The sequence below is a fragment of the Schistocerca piceifrons genome, unplaced genomic scaffold, assembly GCF_021461385.2.
Source record: "Schistocerca piceifrons isolate TAMUIC-IGC-003096 unplaced genomic scaffold, iqSchPice1.1 HiC_scaffold_1684, whole genome shotgun sequence".
In the NCBI taxonomy this organism is placed as follows: Eukaryota; Metazoa; Arthropoda; class Insecta; order Orthoptera; family Acrididae; genus Schistocerca; species Schistocerca piceifrons.
This window is the reverse complement of record NW_025727550.1, coordinates 535826-550229: the sequence shown is the minus strand read 5'-3', so window position 1 is coordinate 550229 and position 14404 is coordinate 535826. Positions and strand designations below refer to the sequence as shown.

Genomic DNA, 14404 nt, shown 5'->3' with positions numbered 1-14404 from the left:
TCGAGACAAGTCAAGCTGGCAGATGCTACGCAGTTAATTAAACGGTAGGCGACGCAGACAACGCTTTTCCAAGTGTCCCATGTCACGCACCGAAGAGCGCGCATCTGTCCGCACAGCAGAGTGGCGCAGTGGAAGCGTGCTGGGCCCATAACCCAGAGGTCCGTGGATCGAAACCACGCTCTGCTAAAATTATTCTTTTTCTTGGGTGCTTCGAGCTCGATCATTAATCCTGGGGTGCGCTGATTCAGCGTCGACGGCAAACCCTGTGAGTTGTGAAACGACGACGTCGTGTGCAGAATACGAGAAACACTTCCTAAGACGCAGACTTTCTTACGATTTTTTAGCAATTACATTCCTTGATCACAACGGTAATGCTTTTTCGGGCCACACGCGCAACCTTCGCGATATAAAAATCGCATCTCCCCGGCGGGGAATCGAACCCCGGTCTCCCGCGTGACAGGCGGGGATACTAACCACTATACTACCGAGGAACACGCAGTCCTTGTCTACAGTGCACGCACATTTATGGTTCTCATGTACGCGATACATCTCAAACCTAGCGTCCCGATGCTTCCATAGTCAGCTGCTACGAAATAAAAGTATGCCCCAGGTGAGGCTCGAACTCACAACCCCGGCATTGCTCACGGCTACTGCCTTATAAGTACCGTGCGCTAACCAATTGCGCCACTGGGGCTACAGCACAGTGCTTACAGTTAGCGGTATTCACTTTGATGCCAACCTGTTGTGGCTACAGACCCGTCATACGACCGTCACCTGCGGCCATACTGCGACGTTAGCACCTGTCTACGAATGCTTCATACGATTCTTGTTTTATATGCTACACTTACAAGCATGTCAACCGCTTGTCATCACCGAAAAAATGCAAAAAAACGGGCGCCTTGCATTCCGCTACCTGTCCATCAGCGACGGCAAATCTGTGGCAAGCTCTAAGCTGTGCAGGCGCTCCGTGGCCGAGCAGCAGGAGGAGAGATGCCTTCCTTGGTGGCAGCTCCCTGCAGAGTGCCGAAGACCAGAGTGGCCGCGCCGCCGTTGTCAGTGGATGACATGCAATTGTCGAGCCACGGAGAACACGTTGCTTTGCGATGTGCACCCGCCTCGTAGCAGAAAACGCGAACAGTGGCCCTGTGGCGCAACGGATAACGCGTCTGACTACGGATCAGAAGATTCCAGGTTCGAATCCTGGCAGGGTCGGCATTTCGTTAGTTGCGGGCGCGTAGCTAGGCAGTGCATTCGAATGTCTCCACCTTCGTGGAGTGCAATGTTAATCCTGAGCATCTCGCAGCTGCATCTCGAGACGGTCGCGGTAAATATCGCTTCGTGCAAGCGTCAGTCGAGCAAAGTCGAGACAAGTCAAGCTGGCAGATGCTACGCAGTTAATTAAACGGTAGGCGACGCAGACAACGCTTTTCCAAGTGTCCCATGTCACGCACCGAAGAGCGCGCATCTGTCCGCACAGCAGAGTGGCGCAGTGGAAGCGTGCTGGGCCCATAACCCAGAGGTCCGTGGATCGAAACCACGCTCTGCTAAAATTATTCTTTTTCTTGGGTGCTTCGAGCTCGATCATTAATCCTGGGGTGCGCTGATTCAGCGTCGACGGCAAACCCTGTGAGTTGTGAAACGACGACGTCGTGTGCAGAATACGAGAAACACTTCCTAAGACGCAGACTTTCTTACGATTTTTTAGCAATTACATTCCTTGATCACAACGGTAATGCTTTTTCGGGCCACACGCGCAACCTTCGCGATATAAAAATCGCATCTCCCCGGCGGGGAATCGAACCCCGGTCTCCCGCGTGACAGGCGGGGATACTAACCACTATACTACCGAGGAACACGCAGTCCTTGTCTACAGTGCACGCACATTTATGGTTCTCATGTACGCGATACATCTCAAACCTAGCGTCCCGATGCTTCCATAGTCAGCTGCTACGAAAAAAAGTATGCCCCAGGTGAGGCTCGAACTCACAACCCCGGCATTGCTCACGGCTACTGCCTTATAAGTACCGTGCGCTAACCAATTGCGCCACTGGGGCTACAGCACAGTGCTTACAGTTAGCGGTATTCACTTTGATGCCAACCTGTTGTGGCTACAGACCCGTCATACGACCGTCACCTGCGGCCATACTGCGACGTTAGCACCTGTCTACGAATGCTTCATACGATTCTTGTTTTATATGCTACACTTACAAGCATGTCAACCGCTTGTCATCACCGAAAAAATGCAAAAAAACGGGCGCCTTGCATTCCGCTACCTGTCCATCAGCGACGGCAGATCTGTGGCAAGCTCTAAGCTGTGCAGGCGCTCCGTGGCCGAGCAGCAGGAGGAGAGATGCCTTCCTTGGTGGCAGCTCCCTGCAGAGTGCCGAAGACCAGAGTGGCCGCGCCGCCGTTGTCAGTGGATGACATGCAATTGTCGAGCCACGGAGAACACGTTGCTTTGCGATGTGCACCCGCCTCGTAGCAGAAAACGCGAACAGTGGCCCTGTGGCGCAACGGATAACGCGTCTGACTACGGATCAGAAGATTCCAGGTTCGAATCCTGGCAGGGTCGGCATTTCGTTAGTTGCGGGCGCGTAGCTAGGCAGTGCATTCGAATGTCTCCACCTTCGTGGAGTGCAATGTTAATCCTGAGCATCTCGCAGCTGCATCTCGAGACGATCGCGGTAAATATCGCTTCGTGCAAGCGTCAGTCGAGCAAAGTCGAGACAAGTCTAGCTGGCAGATGCTACGCAGTTAATTAAACGGTAGGCGACGCAGACAACGCTTTTCCAAGTGTCCCATGTCACGCACCGAAGAGCGCGCATCTGTCCGCACAGCAGAGTGGCGCAGTGGAAGCGTGCTGGGCCCATAACCCAGAGTTCCGTGGATCGAAACCACGCTCTGCTAAAATTATTCTTTTTCTTGGGTGCTTCGAGCTCGATCATTAATCCTGGGGTGCGCTGATTCAGCGTCGACGGCAAACCCTGTGAGTTGTGAAACGACGACGTCGTGTGCAGAATACGAGAAACACTTCCTAAGACGCAGACTTTCTTACGATTTTTTAGCAATTACATTCCTTGATCACAACGGTAATGCTTTTTCGGGCCACACGCGCAACCTTCGCGATATAAAAATCGCATCTCCCCGGCGGGGAATCGAACCCCGGTCTCCCGCGTGACAGGCGGGGATACTAACCACTATACTACCGAGGAACACGCAGTCCTTGTCTACAGTGCACGCACATTTATGGTTCTCATGTACGCGATACATCTCAAACCTAGCGTCCCGATGCTTCCATAGTCAGCTGCTACGAAATAAAAGTATGCCCCAGGTGAGGCTCGAACTCACAACCCCGGCATTGCTCACGGCTACTGCCTTATAAGTACCGTGCGCTAACCAATTGCGCCACTGGGGCTACAGCACAGTGCTTACAGTTAGCGGTATTCACTTTGATGCCAACCTGTTGTGGCTACAGACCCGTCATACGACCGTCACCTGCGGCCATACTGCGACGTTAGCACCTGTCTACGAATGCTTCATACGATTCTTGTTTTATATGCTACACTTACAAGCATGTCAACCGCTTGTCATCACCGAAAAAATGCAAAAAAACGGGCGCCTTGCATTCCGCTACCTGTCCATCAGCGACGGCAGATCTGTGGCAAGCTCTAAGCTGTGCAGGCGCTCCGTGGCCGAGCAGCAGGAGGAGAGATGCCTTCCTTGGTGGCAGCTCCCTGCAGAGTGCCGAAGACCAGAGTGGCCGCGCCGCCGTTGTCAGTGGATGACATGCAATTGTCGAGCCACGGAGAACACGTTGCTTTGCGATGTGCACCCGCCTCGTAGCAGAAAACGCGAACAGTGGCCCTGTGGCGCAACGGATAACGCGTCTGACTACGGATCAGAAGATTCCAGGTTCGAATCCTGGCAGGGTCGGCATTTCGTTAGTTGCGGGCGCGTAGCTAGGCAGTGCATTCGAATGTCTCCACCTTCGTGGAGTGCAATGTTAATCCTGAGCATCTCGCAGCTGCATCTCGAGACGATCGCGGTAAATATCGCTTCGTGCAAGCGTCAGCGTAGCGTCAGTCGAGCAAAGTCGAGACAAGTCAAGCTGGCAGATGCTACGCAGTTAATTAAACGGTAGGCGACGCAGACAACGCTTTTCCAAGTGTCCCATGTCACGCACCGAAGAGCGCGCATCTGTCCGCACAGCAGAGTGGCGCAGTGGAAGCGTGCTGGGCCCATAACCCAGAGGTCCGTGGATCGAAACCACGCTCTGCTAAAATTATTCTTTTTCTTGGGTGCTTCGAGCTCGATCATTAATCCTGGGGTGCGCTGATTCAGCGTCGACGGCAAACCCTGTGAGTTGTGAAACGACGACGTCGTGTGCAGAATACGAGAAACACTTCCTAAGACGCAGACTTTCTTACGATTTTTTAGCAATTACATTCCTTGATCACAACGGTAATGCTTTTTCGGGCCACACGCGCAACCTTCGCGATATAAAAATCGCATCTCCCCGGCGGGGAATCGAACCCCGGTCTCCCGCGTGACAGGCGGGGATACTAACCACTATACTACCGAGGAACACGCAGTCCTTGTCTACAGTGCACGCACATTTATGGTTCTCATGTACGCGATACATCTCAAACCTAGCGTCCCGATGCTTCCATAGTCAGCTGCTACGAAATGAAAGTATGCCCCAGGTGAGGCTCGAACTCACAACCCCGGCATTGCTCACGGCTACTGCCTTATAAGTACCGTGCGCTAACCAATTGCGCCACTGGGGCTACAGCACAGTGCTTACAGTTAGCGGTATTCACTTTGATGCCAACCTGTTGTGGCTACAGACCCGTCATACGACCGTCACCTGCGGCCATACTGCGACGTTAGCACCTGTCTACGAATGCTTCATACGATTCTTGTTTTATATGCTACACTTACAAGCATGTCAACCGCTTGTCATCACCGAAAAAATGCAAAAAAACGGGCGCCTTGCATTCCGCTACCTGTCCATCAGCGACGGCAGATCTGTGGCAAGCTCTAAGCTGTGCAGGCGCTCCGTGGCCGAGCAGCAGGAGGAGAGATGCCTTCCTTGGTGGCAGCTCCCTGCAGAGTGCCGAAGACCAGAGTGGCCGCGCCGCCGTTGTCAGTGGATGACATGCAATTGTCGAGCCACGGAGAACACGTTGCTTTGCGATGTGCACCCGCCTCGTAGCAGAAAACGCGAACAGTGGCCCTGTGGCGCAACGGATAACGCGTCTGACTACGGATCAGAAGATTCCAGGTTCGAATCCTGGCAGGGTCGGCATTTCGTTAGTTGCGGGCGCGTAGCTAGGCAGTGCATTCGAATGTCTCCACCTTCGTGGAGTGCAATGTTAATCCTGAGCATCTCGCAGCTGCATCTCGAGACGATCGCGGTAAATATCGCTTCGTGCAAGCGTCAGTCGAGCAAAGTCGAGACAAGTCAAGCTGGCAGATGCTACGCAGTTAATTAAACGGTAGGCGACGCAGACAACGCTTTTCCAAGTGTCCCATGTCACGCACCGAAGAGCGCGCATCTGTCCGCACAGCAGAGTGGCGCAGTGGAAGCGTGTTGGGCCCATAACCCAGAGGTCCGTGGATCGAAACCACGCTCTGCTAAAATTATTCTTTTTCTTGGGTGCTTCGAGCTCGATCATTAATCCTGGGGTGCGCTGATTCAGCGTCGACGGCAAACCCTGTGAGTTGTGAAACGACGACGTCGTGTGCAGAATACGAGAAACACTTCCTAAGACGCAGACTTTCTTACGATTTTTTAGCAATTACATTCCTTGATCACAACGGTAATGCTTTTTCGGGCCACACGCGCAACCTTCGCGATATAAAAATCGCATCTCCCCGGCGGGGAATCGAACCCCGGTCTCCCGCGTGACAGGCGGGGATACTAACCACTATACTACCGAGGAACACGCAGTCCTTGTCTACAGTGCACGCACATTTATGGTTCTCATGTACGCGATACATCTCAAACCTAGCGTCCCGATGCTTCCATAGTCAGCTGCTACGAAATGAAAGTATGCCCCAGGTGAGGCTCGAACTCACAACCCCGGCATTGCTCACGGCTACTGCCTTATAAGTACCGTGCGCTAACCAATTGCGCCACTGGGGCTACAGCACAGTGCTTACAGTTAGCGGTATTCACTTTGATGCCAACCTGTTGTGGCTACAGACCCGTCATACGACCGTCACCTGCGGCCATACTGCGACGTTAGCACCTGTCTACGAATGCTTCATACGATTCTTGTTTTATATGCTACACTTACAAGCATGTCAACCGCTTGTCATCACCGAAAAAATGCAAAAAAACGGGCGCCTTGCATTCCGCTACCTGTCCATCAGCGACGGCAGATCTGTGGCAAGCTCTAAGCTGTGCAGGCGCTCCGTGGCCGAGCAGCAGGAGGAGAGATGCCTTCCTTGGTGGCAGCTCCCTGCAGAGTGCCGAAGACCAGAGTGGCCGCGCCGCCGTTGTCAGTGGATGACATGCAATTGTCGAGCCACGGAGAACACGTTGCTTTGCGATGTGCACCCGCCTCGTAGCAGAAAACGCGAACAGTGGCCCTGTGGCGCAACGGATAACGCGTCTGACTACGGATCAGAAGATTCCAGGTTCGAATCCTGGCAGGGTCGGCATTTCGTTAGTTGCGGGCGCGTAGCTAGGCAGTGCATTCGAATGTCTCCACCTTCGTGGAGTGCAATGTTAATCCTGAGCATCTCGCAGCTGCATCTCGAGACGATCGCGGTAAATATCGCTTCGTGCAAGCGTCAGTCGAGCAAAGTCGAGACAAGTCAAGCTGGCAGATGCTACGCAGTTAATTAAACGGTAGGCGACGCAGACAACGCTTTTCCAAGTGTCCCATGTCACGCACCGAAGAGCGCGCATCTGTCCGCACAGCAGAGTGGCGCAGTGGAAGCGTGCTGGGCCCATAACCCAGAGGTCCGTGGATCGAAACCACGCTCTGCTAAAATTATTCTTTTTCTTGGGTGCTTCGAGCTCGATCATTAATCCTGGGGTGCGCTGATTCAGCGTCGACGGCAAACCCTGTGAGTTGTGAAACGACGACGTCGTGTGCAGAATACGAGAAACACTTCCTAAGACGCAGACTTTCTTACGATTTTTTAGCAATTACATTCCTTGATCACAACGGTAATGCTTTTTCGGGCCACACGCGCAACCTTCGCGATATAAAAATCGCATCTCCCCGGCGGGGAATCGAACCCCGGTCTCCCGCGTGACAGGCGGGGATACTAACCACTATACTACCGAGGAACACGCAGTCCTTGTCTACAGTGCACGCACATTTATGGTTCTCATGTACGCGATACATCTCAAATCTAGCGTCCCGATGCTTCCATAGTCAGCTGCTACGAAATGAAAGTATGCCCCAGGTGAGGCTCGAACTCACAACCCCGGCATTGCTCACGGCTACTGCCTTATAAGTACCGTGCGCTAACCAATTGCGCCACTGGGGCTACAGCACAGTGCTTACAGTTAGCGGTATTCACTTTGATGCCAACCTGTTGTGGCTACAGACCCGTCATACGACCGTCACCTGCGGCCATACTGCGACGTTAGCACCTGTCTACGAATGCTTCATACGATTCTTGTTTTATATGCTACACTTACAAGCATGTCAACCGCTTGTCATCACCGAAAAAATGCAAAAAAACGGGCGCCTTGCATTCCGCTACCTGTCCATCAGCGACGGCAGATCTGTGGCAAGCTCTAAGCTGTGCAGGCGCTCCGTGGCCGAGCAGCAGGAGGAGAGATGCCTTCCTTGGTGGCAGCTCCCTGCAGAGTGCCGAAGACCAGAGTGGCCGCGCCGCCGTTGTCAGTGGATGACATGCAATTGTCGAGCCACGGAGAACACGTTGCTTTGCGATGTGCACCCGCCTCGTAGCAGAAAACGCGAACAGTGGCCCTGTGGCGCAACGGATAACGCGTCTGACTACGGATCAGAAGATTCCAGGTTCGAATCCTGGCAGGGTCGGCATTTCGTTAGTTGCGGGCGCGTAGCTAGGCAGTGCATTCGAATGTCTCCACCTTCGTGGAGTGCAATGTTAATCCTGAGCATCTCGCAGCTGCATCTCGAGACGATCGCGGTAAATATCGCTTCGTGCAAGCGTCAGTCGAGCAAAGTCGAGACAAGTCAAGCTGGCAGATGCTACGCAGTTAATTAAACGGTAGGCGACGCAGACAACGCTTTTCCAAGTGTCCCATGTCACGCACCGAAGAGCGCGCATCTGTCCGCACAGCAGAGTGGCGCAGTGGAAGCGTGCTGGGCCCATAACCCAGAGGTCCGTGGATCGAAACCACGCTCTGCTAAAATTATTCTTTTTCTTGGGTGCTTCGAGCTCGATCATTAATCCTGGGGTGCGCTGATTCAGCGTCGACGGCAAACCCTGTGAGTTGTGAAACGACGACGTCGTGTGCAGAATACGAGAAACACTTCCTAAGACGCAGACTTTCTTACGATTTTTTAGCAATTACATTCCTTGATCACAACGGTAATGCTTTTTCGGGCCACACGCGCAACCTTCGCGATATAAAAATCGCATCTCCCCGGCGGGGAATCGAACCCCGGTCTCCCGCGTGACAGGCGGGGATACTAACCACTATACTACCGAGGAACACGCAGTCCTTGTCTACAGTGCACGCACATTTATGGTTCTCATGTACGCGATACATCTCAAACCTAGCGTCCCGATGCTTCCATAGTCAGCTGTAACGAAATGAAAGTATGCCCCAGGTGAGGCTCGAACTCACAACCCCGGCATTGCTCACGGCTACTGCCTTATAAGTACCGTGCGCTAACCAATTGCGCCACTGGGGCTACAGCACAGTGCTTACAGTTAGCGGTATTCACTTTGATGCCAACCTGTTGTGGCTACAGACCCGTCATACGACCGTCACCTGCGGCCATACTGCGACGTTAGCACCTGTCTACGAATGCTTCATACGATTCTTGTTTTATATGCTACACTTACAAGCATGTCAACCGCTTGTCATCACCGAAAAAATGCAAAAAAACGGGCGCCTTGCATTCCGCTACCTGTCCATCAGCGACGGCAGATCTGTGGCAAGCTCTAAGCTGTGCAGGCGCTCCGTGGCCGAGCAGCAGGAGGAGAGATGCCTTCCTTGGTGGCAGCTCCCTGCAGAGTGCCGAAGACCAGAGTGGCCGCGCCGCCGTTGTCAGTGGATGACATGCAATTGTCGAGCCACGGAGAACACGTTGCTTTGCGATGTGCACCCGCCTCGTAGCAGAAAACGCGAACAGTGGCCCTGTGGCGCAACGGATAACGCGTCTGACTACGGATCAGAAGATTCCAGGTTCGAATCCTGGCAGGGTCGGCATTTCGTTAGTTGCGGGCGCGTAGCTAGGCAGTGCATTCGAATGTCTCCACCTTCGTGGAGTGCAATGTTAATCCTGAGCATCTCGCAGCTGCATCTCGAGACGATCGCGGTAAATATCGCTTCGTGCAAGCGTCAGTCGAGCAAAGTCGAGACAAGTCAAGCTGGCAGATGCTACGCAGTTAATTAAACGGTAGGCGACGCAGACAACGCTTTTCCAAGTGTCCCATGTCACGCACCGAAGAGCGCGCATCTGTCCGCACAGCAGAGTGGCGCAGTGGAAGCGTGCTGGGCCCATAACCCAGAGGTCCGTGGATCGAAACCACGCTCTGCTAAAATTATTCTTTTTCTTGGGTGCTTCGAGCTCGATCATTAATCCTGGGGTGCGCTGATTCAGCGTCGACGGCAAACCCTGTGAGTTGTGAAACGACGACGTCGTGTGCAGAATACGAGAAACACTTCCTAAGACGCAGACTTTCTTACGATTTTTTAGCAATTACATTCCTTGATCACAACGGTAATGCTTTTTCGGGCCACACGCGCAACCTTCGCGATATAAAAATCGCATCTCCCCGGCGGGGAATCGAACCCCGGTCTCCCGCGTGACAGGCGGGGATACTAACCACTATACTACCGAGGAACACGCAGTCCTTGTCTACAGTGCACGCACATTTATGGTTCTCATGTACGCGATACATCTCAAACCTAGCGTCCCGATGCTTCCATAGTCAGCTGCTACGAAATGAAAGTATGCCCCAGGTGAGGCTCGAACTCACAACCCCGGCATTGCTCACGGCTACTGCCTTATAAGTACCGTGCGCTAACCAATTGCGCCACTGGGGCTACAGCACAGTGCTTACAGTTAGCGGTATTCACTTTGATGCCAACCTGTTGTGGCTACAGACCCGTCATACGACCGTCACCTGCGGCCATACTGCGACGTTAGCACCTGTCTACGAATGCTTCATACGATTCTTGTTTTATATGCTACACTTACAAGCATGTCAACCGCTTGTCATCACCGAAAAAATGCAAAAAAACGGGCGCCTTGCATTCCGCTACCTGTCCATCAGCGACGGCAGATCTGTGGCAAGCTCTAAGCTGTGCAGGCGCTCCATGGCCGAGCAGCAGGAGGAGAGATGCCTTCCTTGGTGGCAGCTCCCTGCAGAGTGCCGAAGACCAGAGTGGCCGCGCCGCCGTTGTCAGTGGATGACATGCAATTGTCGAGCCACGGAGAACACGTTGCTTTGCGATGTGCACCCGCCTCGTAGCAGAAAACGCGAACAGTGGCCCTGTGGCGCAACGGATAACGCGTCTGACTACGGATCAGAAGATTCCAGGTTCGAATCCTGGCAGGGTCGGCATTTCGTTAGTTGCGGGCGCGTAGCTAGGCAGTGCATTCGAATGTCTCCACCTTCGTGGAGTGCAATGTTAATCCTGAGCATCTCGCAGCTGCATCTCGAGACGATCGCGGTAAATATCGCTTCGTGCAAGCGTCAGTCGAGCAAAGTCGAGACAAGTCAAGCTGGCAGATGCTACGCAGTTAATTAAACGGTAGGCGACGCAGACAACGCTTTTCCAAGTGTCCCATGTCACGCACCGAAGAGCGCGCATCTGTCCGCACAGCAGAGTGGCGCAGTGGAAGCGTGCTGGGCCCATAACCCAGAGGTCCGTGGATCGAAACCACGCTCTGCTAAAATTATTCTTTTTCTTGGGTGCTTCGAGCTCGATCATTAATCCTGGGGTGCGCTGATTCAGCGTCGACGGCAAACCCTGTGAGTTGTGAAACGACGACGTCGTGTGCAGAATACGAGAAACACTTCCTAAGACGCAGACTTTCTTACGATTTTTTAGCAATTACATTCCTTGATCACAACGGTAATGCTTTTTCGGGCCACACGCGCAACCTTCGCGATATAAAAATCGCATCTCCCCGGCGGGGAATCGAACCCCGGTCTCCCGCGTGACAGGCGGGGATACTAACCACTATACTACCGAGGAACACGCAGTCCTTGTCTACAGTGCACGCACATTTATGGTTCTCATGTACGCGATACATCTCAAACCTAGCGTCCCGATGCTTCCATAGTCAGCTGCTACGAAATGAAAGTATGCCCCAGGTGAGGCTCGAACTCACAACCCCGGCATTGCTCACGGCTACTGCCTTATAAGTACCGTGCGCTAACCAATTGCGCCACTGGGGCTACAGCACAGTGCTTACAGTTAGCGGTATTCACTTTGATGCCAACCTGTTGTGGCTACAGACCCGTCATACGACCGTCACCTGCGGCCATACTGCGACGTTAGCACCTGTCTACGAATGCTTCATACGATTCTTGTTTTATATGCTACACTTACAAGCATGTCAACCGCTTGTCATCACCGAAAAAATGCAAAAAAACGGGCGCCTTGCATTCCGCTACCTGTCCATCAGCGACGGCAGATCTGTGGCAAGCTCTAAGCTGTGCAGGCGCTCCGTGGCCGAGCAGCAGGAGGAGAGATGCCTTCCTTGGTGGCAGCTCCCTGCAGAGTGCCGAAGACCAGAGTGGCCGCGCCGCCGTTGTCAGTGGATGACATGCAATTGTCGAGCCACGGAGAACACGTTGCTTTGCGATGTGCACCCGCCTCGTAGCAGAAAACGCGAACAGTGGCCCTGTGGCGCAACGGATAACGCGTCTGACTACGGATCAGAAGATTCCAGGTTCGAATCCTGGCAGGGTCGGCATTTCGTTAGTTGCGGGCGCGTAGCTAGGCAGTGCATTCGAATGTCTCCACCTTCGTGGAGTGCAATGTTAATCCTGAGCATCTCGCAGCTGCATCTCGAGACGATCGCGGTAAATATCGCTTCGTGCAAGCGTCAGTCGAGCAAAGTCGAGACAAGTCAAGCTGGCAGATGCTACGCAGTTAATTAAACGGTAGGCGACGCAGACAACGCTTTTCCAAGTGTCCCATGTCACGCACCGAAGAGCGCGCATCTGTCCGCACAGCAGAGTGGCGCAGTGGAAGCGTGCTGGGCCCATAACCCAGAGGTCCGTGGATCGAAACCACGCTCTGCTAAAATTATTCTTTTTCTTGGGTGCTTCGAGCTCGATCATTAATCCTGGGGTGCGCTGATTCAGCGTCGACGGCAAACCCTGTGAGTTGTGAAACGACGACGTCGTGTGCAGAATACGAGAAACACTTCCTAAGACGCAGACTTTCTTACGATTTTTTAGCAATTACATTCCTTGATCACAACGGTAATGCTTTTTCGGGCCACACGCGCAACCTTCGCGATATAAAAATCGCATCTCCCCGGCGGGGAATCGAACCCCGGTCTCCCGCGTGACAGGCGGGGATACTAACCACTATACTACCGAGGAACACGCAGTCCTTGTCTACAGTGCACGCACATTTATGGTTCTCATGTACGCGATACATCTCAAACCTAGCGTCCCGATGCTTCCATAGTCAGCTGCTACGAAATGAAAGTATGCCCCAGGTGAGGCTCGAACTCACAACCCCGGCATTGCTCACGGCTACTGCCTTATAAGTACCGTGCGCTAACCAATTGCGCCACTGGGGCTACAGCACAGTGCTTACAGTTAGCGGTATTCACTTTGATGCCAACCTGTTGTGGCTACAGACCCGTCATACGACCGTCACCTGCGGCCATACTGCGACGTTAGCACCTGTCTACGAATGCTTCATACGATTCTTGTTTTATATGCTACACTTACAAGCATGTCAACCGCTTGTCATCACCGAAAAAATGCAAAAAAACGGGCGCCTTGCATTCCGCTACCTGTCCATCAGCGACGGCAGATCTGTGGCAAGCTCTAAGCTGTGCAGGCGCTCCGTGGCCGAGCAGCAGGAGGAGAGATGCCTTCCTTGGTGGCAGCTCCCTGCAGAGTGCCGAAGACCAGAGTGGCCGCGCCGCCGTTGTCAGTGGATGACATGCAATTGTCGAGCCACGGAGAACACGTTGCTTTGCGATGTGCACCCGCCTCGTAGCAGAAAACGCGAACAGTGGCCCTGTGGCGCAACGGATAACGCGTCTGACTACGGATCAGAAGATTCCAGGTTCGAATCCTGGCAGGGTCGGCATTTCGTTAGTTGCGGGCGCGTAGCTAGGCAGTGCATTCGAATGTCTCCACCTTCGTGGAGTGCAATGTTAATCCTGAGCATCTCGCAGCTGCATCTCGAGACGATCGCGGTAAATATCGCTTCGTGCAAGCGTCAGTCGAGCAAAGTCGAGACAAGTCAAGCTGGCAGATGCTACGCAGTTAATTAAACGGTAGGCGACGCAGACAACGCTTTTCCAAGTGTCCCATGTCACGCACCGAAGAGCGCGCATCTGTCCGCACAGCAGAGTGGCGCAGTGGAAGCGTGCTGGGCCCATAACCCAGAGGTCCGTGGATCGAAACCACGCTCTGCTAAAATTATTCTTTTTCTTGGGTGCTTCGAGCTCGATCATTAATCCTGGGGTGCGCTGATTCAGCGTCGACGGCAAACCCTGTGAGTTGTGAAACGACGACGTCGTGTGCAGAATACGAGAAACACTTCCTAAGACGCAGACTTTCTTACGATTTTTTAGCAATTACATTCCTTGATCACAACGGTAATGCTTTTTCGGGCCACACGCGCAACCTTCGCGATATAAAAATCGCATCTCCCCGGCGGGGAATCGAACCCCGGTCTCCCGCGTGACAGGCGGGGATACTAACCACTATACTACCGAGGAACACGCAGTCCTTGTCTACAGTGCACGCACATTTATGGTTCTCATGTACGCGATACATCTCAAACCTAGCGTCCCGATGCTTCCATAGTCAGCTGCTACGAAATGAAAGTATGCCCCAGGTGAGGCTCGAACTCACAACCCCGGCATTGCTCACGGCTACTGCCTTATAAGTACCGTGCGCTAACCAATTGCGCCACTGGGGCTACAGCACAGTGCTTACAGTTAGCGGTATTCACTTTGATGCCAACCTGTTGTGGCTACAGACCCGTCATACGACCGTCACCTGCGGCCAT

At 53.3% G+C, this 14404-nt stretch overlaps 32 non-coding genes across 32 annotated transcripts; 10 read left to right on the top strand and 22 right to left on the bottom strand.

Moving 5' to 3' along the window:
* Nucleotides 1–419: 419 nt before the first annotated feature.
* Nucleotides 420–491, bottom strand: Trnad-guc. Its single transcript has one exon. It is a non-coding gene; the product is annotated as a tRNA-Asp (tRNA).
* A 111-nt stretch (nucleotides 492–602) lies between these two features.
* Nucleotides 603–694, bottom strand: Trnai-uau. The gene is given in 2 exon segments: nucleotides 603–638; nucleotides 657–694. It is a non-coding gene; the product is annotated as a tRNA-Ile (tRNA).
* A 445-nt stretch (nucleotides 695–1139) lies between these two features.
* Nucleotides 1140–1212, top strand: Trnar-acg. The gene has a single exon. It is a non-coding gene; the product is annotated as a tRNA-Arg (tRNA).
* A 568-nt stretch (nucleotides 1213–1780) lies between these two features.
* Trnad-guc lies at nucleotides 1781–1852 on the bottom strand. Its single transcript has one exon. It is a non-coding gene; the product is annotated as a tRNA-Asp (tRNA).
* Nucleotides 1853–1962: 110 nt separating this feature from the next.
* Trnai-uau lies at nucleotides 1963–2054 on the bottom strand. The gene is given in 2 exon segments: nucleotides 1963–1998; nucleotides 2017–2054. It is a non-coding gene; the product is annotated as a tRNA-Ile (tRNA).
* Nucleotides 2055–2499: 445 nt separating this feature from the next.
* On the top strand, nucleotides 2500–2572 carry Trnar-acg. The gene has a single exon. It is a non-coding gene; the product is annotated as a tRNA-Arg (tRNA).
* A 568-nt stretch (nucleotides 2573–3140) lies between these two features.
* Trnad-guc lies at nucleotides 3141–3212 on the bottom strand. The gene has a single exon. It is a non-coding gene; the product is annotated as a tRNA-Asp (tRNA).
* A 111-nt stretch (nucleotides 3213–3323) lies between these two features.
* Nucleotides 3324–3415, bottom strand: Trnai-uau. The gene is given in 2 exon segments: nucleotides 3324–3359; nucleotides 3378–3415. It is a non-coding gene; the product is annotated as a tRNA-Ile (tRNA).
* Nucleotides 3416–3860: 445 nt separating this feature from the next.
* On the top strand, nucleotides 3861–3933 carry Trnar-acg. The gene has a single exon. It is a non-coding gene; the product is annotated as a tRNA-Arg (tRNA).
* Nucleotides 3934–4512: 579 nt separating this feature from the next.
* Trnad-guc lies at nucleotides 4513–4584 on the bottom strand. The gene has a single exon. It is a non-coding gene; the product is annotated as a tRNA-Asp (tRNA).
* Nucleotides 4585–4695: 111 nt separating this feature from the next.
* Nucleotides 4696–4787, bottom strand: Trnai-uau. The gene is given in 2 exon segments: nucleotides 4696–4731; nucleotides 4750–4787. It is a non-coding gene; the product is annotated as a tRNA-Ile (tRNA).
* A 445-nt stretch (nucleotides 4788–5232) lies between these two features.
* Nucleotides 5233–5305, top strand: Trnar-acg. Its single transcript has one exon. It is a non-coding gene; the product is annotated as a tRNA-Arg (tRNA).
* A 568-nt stretch (nucleotides 5306–5873) lies between these two features.
* Nucleotides 5874–5945, bottom strand: Trnad-guc. The gene has a single exon. It is a non-coding gene; the product is annotated as a tRNA-Asp (tRNA).
* Nucleotides 5946–6056: 111 nt separating this feature from the next.
* Nucleotides 6057–6148, bottom strand: Trnai-uau. Its single transcript is given in 2 exon segments — nucleotides 6057–6092; nucleotides 6111–6148. It is a non-coding gene; the product is annotated as a tRNA-Ile (tRNA).
* Nucleotides 6149–6593: 445 nt separating this feature from the next.
* On the top strand, nucleotides 6594–6666 carry Trnar-acg. The gene has a single exon. It is a non-coding gene; the product is annotated as a tRNA-Arg (tRNA).
* A 568-nt stretch (nucleotides 6667–7234) lies between these two features.
* Trnad-guc lies at nucleotides 7235–7306 on the bottom strand. Its single transcript has one exon. It is a non-coding gene; the product is annotated as a tRNA-Asp (tRNA).
* Nucleotides 7307–7417: 111 nt separating this feature from the next.
* Trnai-uau lies at nucleotides 7418–7509 on the bottom strand. Its single transcript is given in 2 exon segments — nucleotides 7418–7453; nucleotides 7472–7509. It is a non-coding gene; the product is annotated as a tRNA-Ile (tRNA).
* A 445-nt stretch (nucleotides 7510–7954) lies between these two features.
* Trnar-acg lies at nucleotides 7955–8027 on the top strand. Its single transcript has one exon. It is a non-coding gene; the product is annotated as a tRNA-Arg (tRNA).
* A 568-nt stretch (nucleotides 8028–8595) lies between these two features.
* On the bottom strand, nucleotides 8596–8667 carry Trnad-guc. Its single transcript has one exon. It is a non-coding gene; the product is annotated as a tRNA-Asp (tRNA).
* Nucleotides 8668–8778: 111 nt separating this feature from the next.
* Nucleotides 8779–8870, bottom strand: Trnai-uau. Its single transcript is given in 2 exon segments — nucleotides 8779–8814; nucleotides 8833–8870. It is a non-coding gene; the product is annotated as a tRNA-Ile (tRNA).
* A 445-nt stretch (nucleotides 8871–9315) lies between these two features.
* On the top strand, nucleotides 9316–9388 carry Trnar-acg. Its single transcript has one exon. It is a non-coding gene; the product is annotated as a tRNA-Arg (tRNA).
* Nucleotides 9389–9956: 568 nt separating this feature from the next.
* Nucleotides 9957–10028, bottom strand: Trnad-guc. Its single transcript has one exon. It is a non-coding gene; the product is annotated as a tRNA-Asp (tRNA).
* Nucleotides 10029–10139: 111 nt separating this feature from the next.
* Trnai-uau lies at nucleotides 10140–10231 on the bottom strand. The gene is given in 2 exon segments: nucleotides 10140–10175; nucleotides 10194–10231. It is a non-coding gene; the product is annotated as a tRNA-Ile (tRNA).
* A 445-nt stretch (nucleotides 10232–10676) lies between these two features.
* Trnar-acg lies at nucleotides 10677–10749 on the top strand. The gene has a single exon. It is a non-coding gene; the product is annotated as a tRNA-Arg (tRNA).
* Nucleotides 10750–11317: 568 nt separating this feature from the next.
* Nucleotides 11318–11389, bottom strand: Trnad-guc. The gene has a single exon. It is a non-coding gene; the product is annotated as a tRNA-Asp (tRNA).
* A 111-nt stretch (nucleotides 11390–11500) lies between these two features.
* Nucleotides 11501–11592, bottom strand: Trnai-uau. The gene is given in 2 exon segments: nucleotides 11501–11536; nucleotides 11555–11592. It is a non-coding gene; the product is annotated as a tRNA-Ile (tRNA).
* Nucleotides 11593–12037: 445 nt separating this feature from the next.
* On the top strand, nucleotides 12038–12110 carry Trnar-acg. The gene has a single exon. It is a non-coding gene; the product is annotated as a tRNA-Arg (tRNA).
* A 568-nt stretch (nucleotides 12111–12678) lies between these two features.
* Nucleotides 12679–12750, bottom strand: Trnad-guc. The gene has a single exon. It is a non-coding gene; the product is annotated as a tRNA-Asp (tRNA).
* Nucleotides 12751–12861: 111 nt separating this feature from the next.
* On the bottom strand, nucleotides 12862–12953 carry Trnai-uau. Its single transcript is given in 2 exon segments — nucleotides 12862–12897; nucleotides 12916–12953. It is a non-coding gene; the product is annotated as a tRNA-Ile (tRNA).
* Nucleotides 12954–13398: 445 nt separating this feature from the next.
* On the top strand, nucleotides 13399–13471 carry Trnar-acg. The gene has a single exon. It is a non-coding gene; the product is annotated as a tRNA-Arg (tRNA).
* A 568-nt stretch (nucleotides 13472–14039) lies between these two features.
* Nucleotides 14040–14111, bottom strand: Trnad-guc. Its single transcript has one exon. It is a non-coding gene; the product is annotated as a tRNA-Asp (tRNA).
* Nucleotides 14112–14222: 111 nt separating this feature from the next.
* On the bottom strand, nucleotides 14223–14314 carry Trnai-uau. Its single transcript is given in 2 exon segments — nucleotides 14223–14258; nucleotides 14277–14314. It is a non-coding gene; the product is annotated as a tRNA-Ile (tRNA).
* Between the last annotated feature and the right edge of the window lie 90 nt (nucleotides 14315–14404).